Below are 19,828 nucleotides of genomic sequence, written 5' to 3'. Positions count from 1 at the left end.
GCTGTCATTAAAACACCAAAGCCAGTGTTTGTCCTCAGACGTCTGCATTTTACTGTACTTCTTCAGAAAGTACAAATCAAGTGTGCTTCATCTTCAGCTGTCATCGACCGCATAATTGATGAGGTTGTATCGTTCATCATCTTCAAACGTCCTCACCTGGACTTCAGTTGGATTCCACAACGACTTCATGCAAGTTTCCGGGCAACTTTTTTTTTTTTTTTTTTTAGATGAAAAACCACAAAGCGTAAGAGTAGAAAGACCTCATCTATGCGCTCACGTACATCTTTACGTTTCACCTGCGGGTCGTAACATCAAGAAGTGGCGTCCCCGCGCTGGCCGGATCGGAGGAGGCGAGAGCCGTGATTACAATCACCGTGCTATTGTGTGGAATAAACAGGTGATCTCCTGCCGAGGAGTCGGCTGAGTGCTCGTTGAGCTAATAGCGAGAAGAATCTTTGAATAACTAATTAGCAAAAAGCATCATCCAATTCTGTGGTTTTTGATTTGCGTGATTTGTCTATTTGATGCCGGAGCATATGGCTGGGAAGTCCTCCTACAGGACGTACTTTATTTCCATTAGGTGTGCGCAGGCCTCGCAGGTCTAAGAATGCACTTTAATAGATACCTGTCAAATGTAATTAACTAGGTTTTTCCTGCATCACACGCTCCCCCGCCGCCTGCAGCCACAGCCTCCACACAGACAAGACCGGGCTGTTTCGGTGCCTTTTGCCACCCAGCCATCGGAGACGCTTTTTTTTAATTGCGGCACAGCGACCACAAGAAAGGACCAGAAGGGCCCCATAAAAGCCGCGGCGAGCTGGCGGTCGTCCCACCGCCAGGAGCTTGCTTGTTTGACACCCAAGTATGCGGCGGGTATCCCGACAGCACCTTGCGTTGTCCCGACACGAGTGTTGAGAAAGACTTGGACATCGACTTGTAGCTCCGAGACAAGAACCCTCGTCAGGACATGAAAGCGAGTCCTGAGAACCTGTTTCTTTTTTTTTTTTCTTTGATGGTGTGAGCTCCAGAAGAGCATCAATAATTCATCCGACAAGACTGGTTGCTGCCCTCCGGTGAGCGGGCCCGTTTAAAAGTTCGGATATGTGAGAGTAAAGATCTAAAGCGCATTAGTACCTTTTTTCACTCACAATTTTTTGTGACGCTTACATGTCCACGTCTACGAGGATACTTGAAATGAAACAACGCAGTAAATGTATGAAAAAAAAACTTACATTGGTACCTAAATCTCCTGACGGAATCAATAAAGTACTATTTAACTATCTATCTAGTGTTGTCCCAATACCAATATTTTGGTACCGGTACCAAAATTTATTTTGATACTTTTCGGTACTTTTATAAATAAAGGGGACCACAAAAAATGTCATTATTGGCTTTATTTTAACCAAAAATCTGAGAGGATATTAAACAAATGTTTCTTATTGCAAGTTTGTCCTTAAATAAAATAGTGAACATAAAAGACAACTTGTCTTTTATTAGTAAGTAAACAAACAAAGGCTCCTAATTTAGCTGCTGACATATGCAGTAACATATTGTGTAATTTATATTGTATCATTTTGTCAAAATTATTAAGGACAAGTGGTAAAAATTAATTATAAATCTACTTGTTCATTTACTGTTAATATCAGCTGACTCTCTCTTTTAACATGTTCTATCTACACTTCTGTTAAAACGCAATCACTTATTTTTCTGTTGTTTGATACTTTACATTAGTTTTGGATGATACCACAAATTTGGGTATCAGTCCAATACCAAGTCGTTACAGGATCATATATTGGTCATATTCAAAGTCCTCATGTGTCTTGGAAAGTATTTCTTGAGTTTATAAACATAATAAACATTTTTAAAAAACAAAAAAAGATTTTGTGAAGCTAAGAAATATTGATGTAATCATAGTAGTATCGATTAGAAACGCTCCTGTGCTTGGTATCATTACAGTGGATGTAAGGTGTAGATCCACCAATGCAGTTTGTTTACATTTTCACCCCGGTGAGCTACAGTGTGTAGTGAAACATGTTGGAAACTTGTAAGAAACGTACTTTATTTGTTGCCATGGAGAACAGGATTAGGGATTTAGAAGTAGCTAAAACACTGCCGACTGCGGATGGACTTTAGCCGCTAACGAGCTAGCCATGTCTTAAAGCATCTCTTCCTGAGGGTGTTTCAGTGTTATCACTTCACATTTATTGTCAGTTTTTTAAGCCAAGATCCATCCGTTCTTCCTTTTCTATCCACACACTGTGTCTGCTTGTAAGTACTCTGTGATTGTGCGCTGCCGAACATGCTCGTCTGCTCTTAAACCAGCAATGACACGACGTGACGACGACCGGTACTTTTTAGAGACGGTATAGTACCGAATATGATTCTCTAGTATTGCGGTACTATAACAATACGATCTACCGTACAACCCTAGCGGTATCTCGATTTTCCTATGCCCCAATTTTTGTATTTGTAGTTTTCCCTGAAGCATTTCCATGTGGACGGACGACCATATGTCGTCCGTCTTCATTATCGTACAGCCATACATTGCACAACAAACGACTGCGTTGACCCACGTATCATTCAGTGTGATCAAGTCAGTCTCTGTGCTTTTTTCATTGAGTATAACTGCAAAAAGATCCACCATTATATATTGTGGCCTGCCCCAGGGATCAATATTGGGACAGACATTGTTCAATCTTTATACAAATGACCTCTGTAAAGTTACAAAAGATTTAAATCTAAAATAATTTGCAGACGATTCGGCAGCATTCTGTTCAGGACAGAACAGAACGAAACAAAAATACAGACAAAAGTTTAAACAGAAAAAAATATATACATTAAAGAGATGGTTTGACAAAAACTAAAATAATGCTATTCAAAACAGTAGAAAAACAAAGTCAAACAGAAATACAAGTGGAGGGCATAGACATTGACAGGGTAAAATAAAGTAAATTGCTAGATCCAGGGTGTATCCCGCTTTCCGCCCGATTGTAGCTGAGATAGGCACCAGTGCCCCCTGCAACCCCAAAGGGAATAAGCGGTAGAAAATGGATGGATGGATGGATGGACTAGGTATAACAATAAATCAAATTAAGTGGAAATCTAATGTGAAAATATAGAAGGCGGCAATAAATACTTCAAAAACAAATTAAAGCAAAATAAACAAAGGCCTTTTTCTAATGAAATTCCCTCCCAAAAACGTATAACTGTGACTAAAAAAATCAACCGAAAACAGATGTCCACTGCAGTGGACGCCAGTTCTCAAAAGTAGACGTTAAGGTTTTGTATACCACAGTTATATTTTCTCCCAAAATGTTTAACTCTAACAATAAAGTTAAAGTCACAATGATAGTCACACACACACTAGGTGTGGTGAAATTATCCTCTGCATTTGACCCATCCTCTTGTTCACCCCCTGGGAAGTGAGGGGAGCAGTGAGCAGCAGCGGTGGCCACTCTTGGGAATTATTTTTGGTGACTTAACATCCAAATCCAACCCTTGATGCTGAGTGCCAAGCGGGGAGGTAATGGGTCCCATTTTGTAGTCTTTGGTATGATTCGGCCGGGGTTTATACTTCCAGTCCCAGGGCGGACACTCTAACCACAAAAATAGAACTAAAACAAATGTCCACTACAGTGGACGCTGGTTCTTAGGAGTGGTCGAATGGCAATTTCACCCCTCAACATTTGTAAATTTGACATAAGCCAAAAACAAATTGTGACAGATAAACCCCACACTGTCACTGTTTGACCTTTGGCTTTCTCTCAAACTGTGCACATTTGTTAGGAAGCTCAACATGGACAAACTACAAACCCCGTTTCCATAGTACTTGGGAAATTGTGTTAGATGTAAATATAAACGGAATACAATGATTTGCAAATCCTTTTCAACCCATATTCAGTTGAATGCACTACAAAGACAAGATATTTGATGTTCAAACTCATAAACTTTATTTTTTTTTTGCAAATAATAATTAACTTACAATTTCATGGCTGCAACACGTGCCAAAGTAGTTGGGAAAGGACATGTTCACCACTGTGTTTCATCACCTTTTTTCTTTTAACAACACTCAATAAACCTTTGGGAACCGAGGAGACACATTTTTGAAGCTTTTCAGGTGGAATTCTTTCCCATCCTTGCTTTATGTACAGCTTAAGTTGTTCAACAGTCCGGGGTCTCCGTTGTATTTTAGGCTTCATAATGCGCCACACATTTTCAACGGGAGACAGGTCTGGACTACAGGCAAGCCAGTCTAGTACCCGCACTCTTTTACTATGAAGCCACGCTGTTGTAACAAGTGACTTGGTATTGTCTTGCTGAAATAAGCAAGGGTGTCCATGATAACGTTGCTTGGATGGCAACATATGTTGCTCCAAAACCTGTATGGACCTTTCAGCATTAATGGTGCCTTCACAGATGTGTAAGTTACCCATGCCTTGGGCACTAATACACCCCCATACCATCACAGATGCTGGCTTTTGAACTTTGCACCTATAACAGTCCTGATGGTTCTTTTCCTCTTTGGTACGGACGACACAACGTTCACCGTTTCTAAAAAACAATTTGAAATGTGGACTCGTCAGACCACAAAACACTTTTCCACCTTGCAGCAGGTCCATCTTAGTTGAGCTCGGGCCCAGCGAAGCCGGCGGCATTTCTGGGTGTCGTTGATAAATGGCTTCGGCTTTGCAAAGTAGTTTTAACTTGCACTTACAGATGTAGTGACAAACTGTAGTTACTGACAGTGGTTTTCTGAAGTGTTCCTGAGCCCATGTGGTGATATCCTTTACACACTGATGTCGCTTTTTGATGCGGTACCGCCTGAGAGAACGAAGGTCTGTTATATCATCGCTTATGTGCAGTGATTTTTCCAGATTCTCTGAACCTTCTGATGGTATTATGGACCGTAGATGGTGAAATTCCGAAATTCCTTGCAATAGCTCGTTGAGAAATGTTGTTCTTAAACTGTTTGACTATTTGCTCACGCATTTGTTCACAAAGTGGTGACCGTTTCCCCATCCTTGTTTCTGAATGACTTGGCATTTCACGGAAGCTGCTTTTATACCCAATCATGGCACCCACCTGTTCCCATTTAGCCTGCACACCTGTGGGATTTTCCAAATAATTTTTTGATGAAAAATCCTCAACTTTATCAGTATTTATTGCCACCTTTCCCAACTTTTTTGTCACGTGTTGCTGGCATCAAATTCTAAAGTTAATGATTATTTGCACAAAAAAAAAATGTTTATCAGTTTGAACATCAAATATGTTGTCTTAGTAGCATATTCAACTGAATATTGGTTGAAAATAATTTGCAAATCATTGTATTCCGTTTATATTTACATCTAACAAAATTTCCCAACTCATATGAAAACGGGGTTTGTACAAACATTCAATCGTGTTAGTGAAACACGTCTTTTTTAGTCAGTGGAAAGCATGCTCAAAAAACAAATTGTGAACTCTCACTCACCATGGCTCTGAATGTGTGGCTAAAAGAGTCAGGAAGGGGCTTAGGGCTTTATGTAGGTGAGCACACCTGCCTTGACTAATTAGGCCTAATTTGGGCCGAACCATGATTGTCAGGAGCTGGGTTTTGCGGAGGGACAGTGGACATTTGAAAGTTGTGTTGTATAAGCCTGAATATACACTGTGTACAAAAATGACTGCTCTACACATGCAAAAGTACAATGTGATTACTTTTTAGACATGTGATGGTTATTTATGGTGTAATTTACAAAATAACTGTTTTCTTAATTCCCCCTGTCAAATTGGTCCCAGCGAGGGGGGGGGGCTCTGGGCTATTTAAGTGGGAAAATTGCATTTTTCTGCCAGTCTGCTGTCTGTCACTGCCAGAGGAGGTTCTTGGTCCTGAGCAAGAGTTTCGGTCTCGATGCATCAAACATCTACTGGTGTTGTGTGGGTCCTTTGTTACTTCCTGTTGTTGTTCACCTCTTGACACTTTTGGGATTTCAATGAATGTTTGTAAATTGTTACCAACTGCGTGCCTTGCCATCCGTGGTTTGAAAATCAGGTTTGCAAAGGTCTCTCTTAGAATTAAAAATGTTTAGCAAAGCGAGACCAGCTTGCTAGTAAATAAATAACAAATAAAAAAAATAGAGGCAGCTCACTGGTAATCGTTGCTATTTGAGCTATTTTTAGAACAGGCCAGCGGGCGACTCATCTGGTCCTTACGGGCACCGCGTTGGTGACCACTGCTCTAGAGCCAGATGTGGCTTTTTTGATGACTGCACCTGGCTCTCAGATAAATCTTAGCTGACATTGCTTAACATGATAAGTAATGAATAATTCCGCTGATAATCACAGTGTCAAAAATAACGTTCAAAATCAGAAGTGGGTAGTAACGAGCTACATTTACTCCGTTACATTTACTTGAGTAACTTTTGGGATAAATTGTACTTCTACGAGTAGTTTTATGCAACATACTTTTACTTTTACTTGAGTATATTTATAGAGAAGAAACGCTACTTTTACTCCGTTCCATTTATCTACATTCAGCTAGCTACTCGCTACTTTTTTTTATCGATCTATTAATGTTTGTTTTGGTTAATGACAGAGCTTCAAAGTAGAATCTTGGTGCGTTTCACCAATCACATGCAGTCACTGGTGACATTGGACTAATCAAACAGAGCCAGGCGGTCACATGACCGTCACACGTAAAACCTGACTTAAACATGTTGACAAACTTATTGGGGTGTTACCATTTAGTGGTCAATTGTACGGAATATGTACTGTACTGTGCAATCTACTAATAAAAGTTTCTATCAATCAATCAAAACTGTAAAGGAAAAAAGACACTTTTTATTTCAACCGTACTTCCCGTCATAAGCCTAAAGACTGATCGCACAGCTCCTGTCTTCACAATAAAAGCGCCGCTCCATCGCGCCTGCGTTAACAAAATAAGAGTCTCCGAGAGCCAGCGCAAACAAGCTAGCAAGCTACGGAGTTTGCCGCCAATGTATTTCTTGTAAAGTGTATAAAAACAAATATGGAAGCTGGACAAATAAGATGCCAAAAACCAACGACTTTCATGTGGTATTGGACAGAAAGGAGGAACTTTTTTTCTCCTCCATTTGAAAACGTGGACGTCTGATTCCAATCAATGCAAGTCATCAGAATCAGGTAACACACCAACTTATATTCTTGTCTTCATGAAAGATAGGAATCTATATGTTAAACATGCATGTATATTCATCAAAACACCTTCAACATGTGAACAAAAACGGCAAAATAAATAAATATAAATTATATACAGTGTGTATATATATTTATATATGTATATATATGATATGTGTGTGTATAAAGTATTTGTGTGTGTATGTATGATATGTGTGTGTATAAATGATATGTGTGTGTATGTATATGTATATATGAGGTAGATCACCTAGACTTGGTCATTTATTAAGTAATTGATAAACGTTGAAAAACTTATTGGGGTGTTACCATTTAGTGGTCAATTGTACTGAATATGTACTGTACTGTACAATCCACAAATAAAAGTTTCAATCAATCAATGCCTACTGAGGCTATGGTGCTGTTAGGTTATTGTGGCTCAATGTGCCCTTTTTTAAATTTTATTTGAATGTACTATTATTTAATATATATTATTGTTTTAGTTGCTTAAGAGATATTCCTGGCTCTGAATTTGCTCATTGCTATTTTTATGTTTTTGTGCATTATTTGTTGCCGTAATCAGGTTACTCATCAGTTACTCAGTACTTGAGTAGTTTTTTCACAACATACTTTTTACTTTTACTCAAGTAAATATTTGGGTGACTAATCCTTAATTTTACTTGAGTAATAAATCTCTAAAGTAACAGTACTCTTACTTTAGTACAATTTCTGGCTACTCTACCCACCTCTGTTCAAAATATAAAACATTCTCCATCCATCCATTTTCTACCGCTTATTCCCTTTTGGGGTTGCGGGGGGCGCTGGCGCCTTTCTCAGCTACAATCGGGCAGAAGGCGAGGTACACCCTGGACAAGTTGCTACCTCATCGCAGAGCCAACCGCACCTGTTCAAGAAGTCGCATTAATGGTAAGAAGTATTTTATTTATTGTTGGTTAGCTTCAGAATAACAATGTTATTAAAAAGAAAAAGAGACTTACTATACTCTAAAAATGTTGGTCTTACTTAAAAATGCACGCATTTAGTTGTATTCAGTCTTAAAAAAAATATAACATGGCTCTCACGGAAATACTTTTAAAAATATTTGGCTTGTATGGCTCTCTCAACCAAAAAGGTCCCCGACCCCTGCATTACCTTCACCCGAGGCGGGGTGTGACACAAATGTTCACTAGAGTGGACGCTGGTATTCAGGAGACTATTATGTGCGTGTTTTTGTACAAGATTGTCTTCATCAGGGGTCTCAGACATGTGGCCAGCCAGACGTTATTTTGCGGCCCCCACATTAATATGAACGTTTAATGTGAGTGCGGCCCGCGAGTTTTATATGAATGGCGCTTGACAGCGTTGTGTTATTTGAGTCCAAAATGGGTCTTTCAATGTTCTGGGTTGCCTACCCCTGCATTGGTGGAAAAGCGGCAAATGAGTGAAAGCGACAGAAAGGTTGCCATGGAGACGAGGGTTTTCTTACGTGCCTGGCTGCAGTAATAACAGTCCCCGATAACCTGGACCAGTTCAAACTGTTATTTTTTTTTATTTTTATTGTGTACTTTGCATTGGCTCACACAATGAACACTACATATATTTCTAAATGACGCCGGATAACACTCCAGGAACCGTTACTTTTTTGCGCTCGCTATACCGGTACATTCCCTGCTATTATCCGCCGACCGCCGTGTTGCTGTAGGGAGAAAAAGCGGAAAGACACACATTGCAGGAATAACATTATTCTCCATGCGTCGGCTAATTACAAATATATTCCACAACCACCAAACATGTCTTTTTCAAAGCCTGCGGTGAAGAGAAATGTTAGTGATGAGCAAAGACAACTCCAAGAAAAGTGGGAGATGTAATATTTCTTTGTTGAGCACAGGGGCACCCCGACGTGTCTTATTTGCACAGAGAAAGTTGTGGTGCACAAGGGATACAATTTGAAACGTCATTATACAACTAGACATGCTGAGGAGTATGCGAACATTTTTTAGGAAATCTTTTCTTGCGGCCCTAGCCTCACCCAGACTCTGCATCCAGTGGCCCCCAGGTGAATTGAGTTTGAGACCCCTGGTCTTGATTGTAGGAGCGGTGGATAGTCCACCAGGCAAACTGTTGTAACTTAGTTTTGGTGCACTGTTTTGTATGGTAAACTTTTCAAAATAAATTAGAAAAACACACACACACACACACACACACACACACACACACACACACACACACACACACACACACACACACACACACACACACACACACACAAAAACATGATGTCCACAGTGAAAAAACACAAAGTAAACATGATTTCCCGGCCCACCGTTTTTGAAAATTTTCCTCTCAGAGAGCCAAAAGACAAAAGTCGAGAAAAAAACTGTGTCATTTGTGTGGGTCAATATGTGCTTATGTCAACCAATGGGGAGAGTGGACGGATAAAAGAACTCGAAATGGTCCCCGTGTGTCCGACTGTGTTTGAGTGGACTTGTATCGAGTACTTCTGGAAGAACATGTGCAAACAATGCAACGGTGAGCTTATAAAGCAATCAGATGAGCGTGCAAGTCTGAAGCAGAAGCCGTCACATTGTCATTCACGCCGGCACGCCAGCGGCGTAAATCACAAACATTTTAGAGACAGCGTGGCTCTCTATTTGGAAGCAGAGCCGCCACATAAATCTCACCTCTGCAAGCGCTTTATGGGAGCACAATGTGTGTTTTATGTGTTCTTTATGAGTGTGGAAAGGCCACATCTTGAATGACATCGCCGCCGCCATTGGGAGGAGCGCCAGGTTTGCGGGGGGGTAAAAAAAATATACAAAATGGTTTTTACAGGCTCATTTTCTATAACATATGCTCACTCTCTACCAAAAAAGAACACGTTTCAACTCTCCGAGGCGGACTTCGCTGAGTAATTCATCGAGTGTCTCTGCTGCTATTGATTTATTAGCCAGGTAATGACTGTCAGGACAATTGGCTGCTAAAGTGGTGAACTGGGGGCCCGGGAGAAGAGCGGCGTTTATCACCCAATTGATTCTTTTGTCAGGGAGGACGGACAGACGCGCAAAGTGGAGTGCTGCGAGACGAGTGTTGACTTAGGCGAGAAAACAGTCACCAAGACAAATTACCAAAATGTAAACACAGCCCGGGATCAAATGTTGCACTTGAACACACCACAAAGGATGGAAAGGTCTCCTTTGTGACGCCTCCTACAGTAAATGGTCAGTATTTCATATACATTAAAGACTGCTGTGTACTCTCGCATCACAAAGCTTGTCTTGTTTGATTTATGATTCCTCCCGGGGTGTGGCGCCAGACTTGTCATTCATTCTCTTCCAATCAGAGGTGGGTAGAGTAGCCAGAAATTGTACTCAGGTAAGAGTACTGTTACATTAGAGATTTATTACTCAAGTAAAAGTAAGGAGTAGTCACCCAAATATTTACTTGAGTAAAAGTAAAAAGTATGTTGTGAAAAAACTACTCAAGTACTGAGTAACTGATTAGTAACCTGTTTGTTTAATGATTACGGCAACAAATTATGCACAAAAACATAAAAATAGCAACAAGCAAATTCAGAGCCAGGAATAACTCTTAAGCAACTAAAACAATAATATATATTAAATAATACTACATTGAATGAATGAATGGTTTATTTTGAGCTATGCAAACAAAACAAGAGAATGACATAAAATACAAAAGACATATATCAATACATTATTTTTACACCTACATTGAAAACATTACATGTGACTAATCTTTTGTAGATGTCAACATTGGCTCAAAAGGGAGTGGGAAGAAGAAAACTTATTAGGTCCCACCCCTATACATATACAATATATATTTACAATATATAATACAATAATATATATAATATAATTCAGTTCAGTGGTTGCTGCGTAGATGCTATATATTATCTATTTATAATACATTTAAATTCACACACACTTACATACATACATATGTACACACACATATATACACACACATACATACAATTTACATATATATACTTATATATATATGCATACACATATATACATACATATACATATATACATACATACACACATACATACATACACATACAAACATAATCACATACATACACAAATGCATATACCCAAAATACACATATGTCCATCATACACACACACACACACACACACACACACACACACACACACACACACACACACACACACACACACACACACACACACACACACACACACACACACACACACACACACACACACACACACATAAATACTATACATATAATAGTATATATAATATACACTTTTGTCTAAACATTATTAACAGTTTATGGTGCCTATGGGAACAAGCTTTCATTTTGACTGTGATATTAGTGGTTAAAAGTGGATCTATGGCTGTGGAGCTACTGCCCCTGATCAACAGGACCTGAGGACCACTCTTGCTATGTGTCCTATGCTGTGCATTAAAAGAGACGAGGGGGAGCCCCCTGCCAGAGAAGTTATCCACGAACATAAGATCCCCCACTCGCCTGCCCTGTACTCCAGATAGTGTACTTATTATGTGTCCTATGCTGTGCATTAAAAGAGACGAGGGGAGCCCCCTGCCAGAGGAGTTATCCACGAACATAAGATCCCCCACTCGCCTGCCCTGTACTCCAGTTAGTGTACCCAAATCCCTTTTCTTAGTTTCCATCGGCACCAATTCTTTAGTCGGAATTCATATTTGTTTTTACATTTGCAGAATATTAGTATTACTCAAACTGCATATAGGATTGTTTGTATACACACACACACACACACACACACACGCACACGCACACGCACATGCACACGCACACACACACACACACACACGCACACACACACACACACACACACACACACACAATTCAATGTATTCCTCTTATTGATACTAATTCATATAGTTTAACTAGTTGGGTGATGTCATAGAAGTAATAATAATAATAATGATAATATCCATCCATCCATCCATTTTCTACCGCTTATTCCCTTTCGGGGTCACGGGGGGCGCTGGCGCCTATCTCAGCTACAATCGGGCGGAACGCAGGGTACACCCTGGACAAGTCGCTCCCTCATCGCAGGGCCAACACAGATAGACAGACAACATTCACACTCACATTCACACACTAGGGCCAATTTAGTGTTGCCAATCAACCTATCCCCAGGTGCATGTCTTTGGAAGTGGGAGGAAGCCGGAGTACCCGGAGGGAACCCACGCATTCACGGGGAGAACATGCAAACTCCACACAGAAAGATCCCGAGCCTGGATTTGAACCCAAGACTGCAGGACCTTCGTATTGTGAGGCAGACGCACTAACCCCTCTGCCACCGTGAAGCCCAATGATAATATCAACAATGACTAAACAATAATAATAACGATAATGATAACAATAATAATAACAATATGAACAATAGCAATAGTAATGACAATAAATGATGAAAATAATACATATAAAATAATGAAGATGATGATGACGATGATAATAACAACAACAATAATAATAATAATAATAATCCTTATTATCTAGTGATGGAGTTTAACACTTAGGCATCCATGTTCACATTCATATACATTGCCCATACCATTTTTTTGTATCTTGTTTTGAACTGATGGACATTTGGACATTGCTTGAGCCCCACATCCAATCCGTTCCAAAGTTTCACTCCACGCACAGACACACACAAACTTTTCCTGGTAGTTCTTACTGTTGGAATAGTAAAGATACTACACCCCCTTAGATTATCAACTCCTTCTCTGTGTTTGAAATGTATTTGAATATTGGCAGGTAGAACCTTTTTGTTTGCTTTAAATAGTAATTGAGCTGTATTAAAATCAACTACATCAGGCAGTTTTAATAATTTAGATTGCAAAAATAAAATATTTGTGGGGTCACAATATCCCACCTTGTGTAGAATTCTTATTGCACGTTTTTGGAGTGTAACCAGGGGATGTAGTGAAGTTTTGTAGTTGTTGCCCCAGATTTCTATGCAGTAATTTAGATATGGCAAGACCAATGTACAATATAATAAATGCAGAGCTGTGTAATTTAAGAAGAATTTGGATTTATTGATAATAGAGATGGTTTTGGAGATTTTGCTTTGTATATGTCTTATGTGTGGTTTCCAGCTTAATTTATTATCAATAGTGACTCCTAAGAATTTAATTTCTGACACCGTTTCTAGAATCACGCCATCTATATTTATTGCTGGTCCTGGATTGGAATAGCCGAATAACATAACTTTTGTTTTCTTTAAATTAAGGGGTAATTTGTTTATATCTAACCATGTTTTTAATTTTGCAAGTTCATTATTTAGGGTGGATACAAAATTTGTATAATTATCATTAGAATAGAAAATATTCGTGTCGTCTGCAAATATGACTAATTTTAATACATTTGATACTCTAAATATGTCATTAATATATAAGTTAAATAACTTGGGACCAAGAACGGATCCCTGTGGAACCCCACAAGCAATGTCCAAATGCCCAGATGTAAACTCGCCCATCTTCACAAACTGCTGTCTTTGTGTTAAATAGCTCCTTATCCAAGTCAAAGCTACTCCACTTATTCCATATCTGTATAATTTTTTCAATAATGTTTGATTATTAATGGTGTCAAATGCTTTACTTAGATCCATGTAAATTCAAGCTGCAAATTTCTTACTATCTAAGCTATTGGTTATCTCTTCTACTGCATCAATTATTGCCATAGATGTTGACCTTGCTGTCCTAAAGCCGTATTGACTTTCATTAATTATCTCATGTTTATCTATAAATTTCTCTAATCTAGTGTTATATAATTTCTCTAAGATTTTGGAAAACTGCGGGAGCAAAGAGACAGGTCGGTTGTTTGTGAAGATGTGTTTGTTCCCATTTTTATATATTGGTATTACCTTTGCCATCTTCATTTTATTAGGAAATTGTCCTGTTTGGAAGGACAGGTTAAATATGTAATTTAGTGGTTTGGTGATGGAATGTATGGTTTTTTTCACAAGTGTCATATCTATGTCAAAACAATCAGTAGATGTTTTATTTTTGCAATTATTAACAACATCTATTATTTCCTCTTCAGTTACTCCCAACAGAAACATACTCATTGGATTCATTTCAATCAGTGGCTCCATTTTTTGCTGCTATAATCAGGGATTTTGGCTGCCAATTCTGATCTGACATTTACAAAGAAACTGTTAAAACTCTCCACAACATTATTCATATTATAATTATCTTGGTTGTTATCAGTGAAATAGTTAGGATACGAGTTATTTTTTGATTTGCCTTTAATTATAGTGTTAAGTATTCCCCACACCTCCTTAGTGTTGTTCTTATTCCTATGTAATAAATTTGTATAATATAATTTCTTACTAGTCCTTATTATATCAGTCAATTTATTTTTATATGTTTTATATCTATGTTCAGAGTTTTCAATCAGTTTCTTTGTATATTCATTTTTTGAGCCAGGTTTTACATTACTTAATTTGATGAATTGTCTATATAATGTGTTTTTCTTTTTACAAGCGTTTTGTAAACCCTTGGTTAACCATGGGCACTTGAAAGTTTTGTTGTTGTTTCTAATTTTTTTATTGGACATTTTTGGTTATATATTGAATTAAATATATCTATAAATGATTCAAAGGCACTATCCACATCCTTTTTGTTGTACACGCAATCCCAGTTTTGCATTGTTAGGTCCTGATTTAATAGATTGAAAGAGTCTTCTGTTCTAACTCGTTTGTAAGTATATTTTTGCTTTGAATTCAGGTCTGTACTGGTCTCATCATTATAGACTGTGAATACAGGCAGATGATCGGTTATGTCACAGACCATTACTCCACTGATGTTTGAAAACTGCATATTATTTGTGAAGATGTTATCGATGAGGGTTGCACTGTGCGATGTTATTCTAGTCGGTCTTGAATGGTTGGGTATAAACTCATACTGTGCATCCTGTTAATATAGTTTTCTGTTGCTATGTGGTTGTTTGGATTCATGAGATCAATATTATAATCCCCACAAATAAATATTGTTTTACTAATTATTTCTGAGAAAGTTTTTTCAGCCCACTCAGTAAATAGTTCCACATTTGAACCTGGTGACCTGTATATACAGCTAACTATGATATTTTTCTTCCTTTCATTAATGATTTCTATTGATAAGCATTCAACTATATCATTTACTGATACAGTCATGTCTTCTAATATTTTGTATTTATATTTCTTATGAACGTACATAGCGACTCCTCCACCCATTTTATTTGTTCTGTTAACATAGTTTAAATTATAATCCTTAATCTCAAAATCAATGCCTTTTGTTTCATTAAACCATGTTTCAGATATAGCAATTATGCTAAATGGATTCACAAAATGTTGTAAGTAGTCTTGAATTGCACTGGAATTTGCATACATGCTTCTACTGTTAAAATGGATGACTGAAAATGTCCCTTTTGATTTTGACATTAAAATAAAAAAAATTAAGGCACATTGAGCCACAATAACTTAACAGCACCATAGGCTCAGTAGGCATTGATTGATTGATTGATTGAAACTTGGATTAGTAGATTGCACAGTGCAGTACATATTCCGTACAATTGACCACTAAATGGTAACACCCCAATAAGATTTTTAAAGTTAATCAATTACTTAATAAATGACCAAGTCGAGGTGATCTACCTCATATATACATATATATTCACACACATATCATATACATATATATATATATACATATATATATACATACATACAGTACATACATTTATATATACAGTATATAATTTATATTATTTTGCCGTTTTTGTTGACATGTTAAAGGCGTTTTAATGAATATACATGCATGTTCAACATATAGATTCCTATCTTTCATGAAGACAAGAATATAAGTTTGTGTATTACCTGATTCTGATGACTTGCATTGATTGGAATCAGACAGTATTGCTGATAACGTCCACGTTTTCGAATGGAGGAGAAAAAAAAGTTCCTCCTTTCTGTCTAATACCACATGAAACTCGTTGGTTTTTGGCATCTTATTTGTCCAGCTTCCATATTCGTTTTTATACACTTTACAAGAAATACATTGGCGGCGAACTCCGTAGCTTGCTAGCTTGTATGCTATGGCTTTTGGAGACTCTTATTTTGTCAGCGCAGGCGCGATGGAGCGGCACTTTTATTGTGAAGACAAGAACTGTGCGATCAGTCTTTAGGCTTTTGACGGGAAGTACAATTAAAATAAAAAGTGTCTTTTTTCCTTTACACTTTTGATTGATTGACTGAAATTTGTATTAGTAGATTGCACAGTACAGTACATATTCCGTACAATTGACCACTAAATGGTAACACCCCAATAAGTTTTTCAACTTGCTTAAATCGAGTTTTACGTGTGACGGTCATGTGACCGCCTGGGTCTGTTTGATTGGTCCAACGTCACCAGTGACTGCATGTGATTGGTGAAACGCAGGCATGCGTGGATCCTACTTTGAAAAACCAAAACAAACATAAATGATCAACAAAAAAAAGTATCGAGTAGCGAGCCGAATGTAGATAAATGGAGCGGAGTAAAAGTAGCGTTTCTTCTCTATAAATATACTCAAGTAAAAGTAAAAGTATCTTGCATAAAAACTACTCTTAAAAGTACAATTCATCCCAAAAGTTAGTCAAGTAGATGTAACGGAGTAAATGTAGCGCGTTACTACCCACCTCTGCTTCCAATACACTAAGGGGCAGTGTCTCCTGGAGGAGCAACCGCATCTGTTGTTGATTAGATATTTACTGTAACTAATTTTTCAGAATAATCGGTTTACTTTTAAAGGACGTTTTACTTATAAACCAGAGGAAAATACCTGCGTAAAAATGGACTGCGCAACTTGTGAGCAAGTCGGGTCAGAGAACACTAATGTTATTTGTAACGCTACTTGGCCGTTTGGAACACGGGACAAGAGAGAGCTATGTCATTGAAAATAAATACAACTGTTAATAACCTATTGTAACAACATGCTGGTGTTAATCTGTATGAAATAACTGTTGTGACAACATGCTGGTGTTGATCTGTATGGTTATGTGTTATTGATGTTTGGCAATAAAAGTTAAAAAGAGTGTAGTACATTGTGACTTCTTCTGGACGCACCAACAAAACAATAAAATGAAAAATGACTATCCCAGCTGTAATCTGTGATGTTTCTACCTGAATAAATGCTTCTGATATCCTTCTTAAAGTCCTACTGAAACCCACTACTACCGACCACACACTCTGATAGTTTATACATCAATGATAAAATCTTAACAATGCAACAAATGCCAATTCGGCCGGTTTAGTTTCCTAAATTACAATTTTAAATTTCCCGCGGAGTTTCTTGTTGAAAACGTCACGGAATGATGACGCGTGTTTGTGACGTTATTGGTTGGGCGGACATTTTAGCCCAGTACCACTTACGGCTAAAAGTCGTCTCTTTTCATCGCATAATTGCACAGTATTCTGTGTTGCTGAATCTTTTGCAATTTGTTCAATTAATAATGGAGACTATAATGAAGAATGCTTTTGGTGGAAAGCGGTGGATTGCAGCTGCCTTTAGCAACCGAAACACAGCCGGTGTTTCTTTGTCTGTTATGAAGCTTTAGCGAACATGTTTCTCTACCACATGTTAACCAGCAAGTTTTTGGATGAGAAAATTGTGATATCAAGTCGGCTCTTACCGGACACTTGTGCGGAGTTAGCGTCCTACTGCAGCAGCTGTCAAAAAGGCAGCTGTGATCTTGGCTCCTCCATTGGCTTCTCTCAGAGACACTGCCGGTCACCGCAGCCCTTCGACTTTCAGGTATGACTTTATAATCTCACTAAAACACTATTAACACAATAAGCAGATAAGGGATTTTCCAGAATTATCCTAGTAAATGTGTCTAATAACATCTGAATCGCTCCCACTGCCGTCGCCTTTTTTTTCTTTTCTAGTGCTTCACTCTAACTTTCCTCATCCACAAATCTTTCATCCTCGCTCAAAGAAATGGAGAAATCATCGCTTTCTCTCTCCGAATCGCTCTTGCTGCTAGTGGCTGTGATTATAAACAATGTGAGGATGTGAGGAGCCCTACAACCCGTGACGTCTTGCGCACATCGTCTGCTACTTCCGGTACAGGCAAGGCTTTTTTATTAGCGACCAAAAGTTGCAAACTTTATCGTGGATGTTCTCTACTAAATCCTTTCAGCAAAAATATGGCAATATCGCGAAATGATCAAGTATGACACATAGAATGGACCTGCTATCCCCGTTTAAATAAGAAAATTTATTTTCAGTAGGCCTTTAATGGTCTTCATATATCCGCATGGCAATGTTTTAACCTTCTCTATTAATTAATTAATAAAATGTCTTATTGAGCCTGCAAATCATTCTGTAATTGAGGACTTGACCAGAACATGTTATAAAATAATAATAAAATAATTTACATATGTTCCTCAACTGATGTACTAGCATTTCTATAGGTGCAAATATCACAAAATATCATTACAAAACATCTCTGACAAATAAATCGATTCAGTACTCCTTGTGCCTGAGAATCGATACTGTTACCAGTTTTTGGTACTTGTATGTGTGTTCATGTGGTAAAAAATGTTTACCTGTGTAATAATGACATCTTAAAATGTTTATATTTATTTATCTTTATCGATCCATCATCAAATATATCAAAACAATATCCAATTATTTGTACAGTAACCTGATTGCAATTGTTTTTGAAATATCCATCCATTCATTTTCTACCGCTTTTTAATCCCTTTCAGCCTATCTCAGCTGCATTTGGGCGGAAGGCAGCGTACACCCTGGACAAGTCACCACCTCATCGCCGGGCCCACACAGATAGCCAGACAACATTCACACTCACATTCACACACTAGGGCCAATTTAGTGTTACCAATCAACCTATCCCCAGGTGCATGTCTTTGGAAGTGGGAGGAAGCCGGACTACCCGGAGGGAACCCACGCAGTCATTGGGAGAACATGCAAACTCCACACAGAATAATCCTGAGCGCAGAATCGAACCCAGGACCTTCGTATTGTGAGGCAGACGCGTTAACCCCTGTTGCACTGTGCTTCCCGTTTTTGAAATGTATTTAACATAAAAACAACAACTACAACATTGCAGTCTTATTTTCTTAGTATTGCACAAAATAAAACATGGATTCATGTACTGCTTTCTTTTTCCATTTGGAAAATATGTGCTGGGGGTCAATGGAAGCAATTTAGCCAATTAAGTTAAAAACAAATAAGCAGAAGAGGATGGACTCATTGATCACTTACAATCTGAGTTCGGAGAGGAAGTGAAGCCAGAAAGACCGCGGCCCACACAGGAAGTGACGTCAGAAAGAACACGCCACAGTCAGCTTTATAACAACCGGAGCTATAACCACTGGAAAGATGGAGGCGAGTCATCCAGACATGCCCGTGTTTCTCCTTCCTCTACATGTACAGGCGCTTGTGGAAATCACACATGAATACCTTAAGAGAAAGCGATTGCAGCTATTTGGGATACAACACTTCTCAGACGGCAAGAGAACTTTCCAATGTCCAGGTCAGCTGTGATTCTACTGACCGAAAAACTTTGTCCATTTGTCGAAGGAGAGACAATGAGAATGCGGGCTCCCGTGGATGTGATATAAAAAGGTAGCGTGAGCTTTGTATTACCTGGCTGTCGAATGAAGA

This window comes from Nerophis ophidion, linkage group LG05, assembly GCF_033978795.1.
Source record: "Nerophis ophidion isolate RoL-2023_Sa linkage group LG05, RoL_Noph_v1.0, whole genome shotgun sequence".
Taxonomy (NCBI): domain Eukaryota; kingdom Metazoa; phylum Chordata; class Actinopteri; order Syngnathiformes; family Syngnathidae; genus Nerophis; species Nerophis ophidion.
This window is presented reverse-complemented; position numbering follows the sequence as displayed.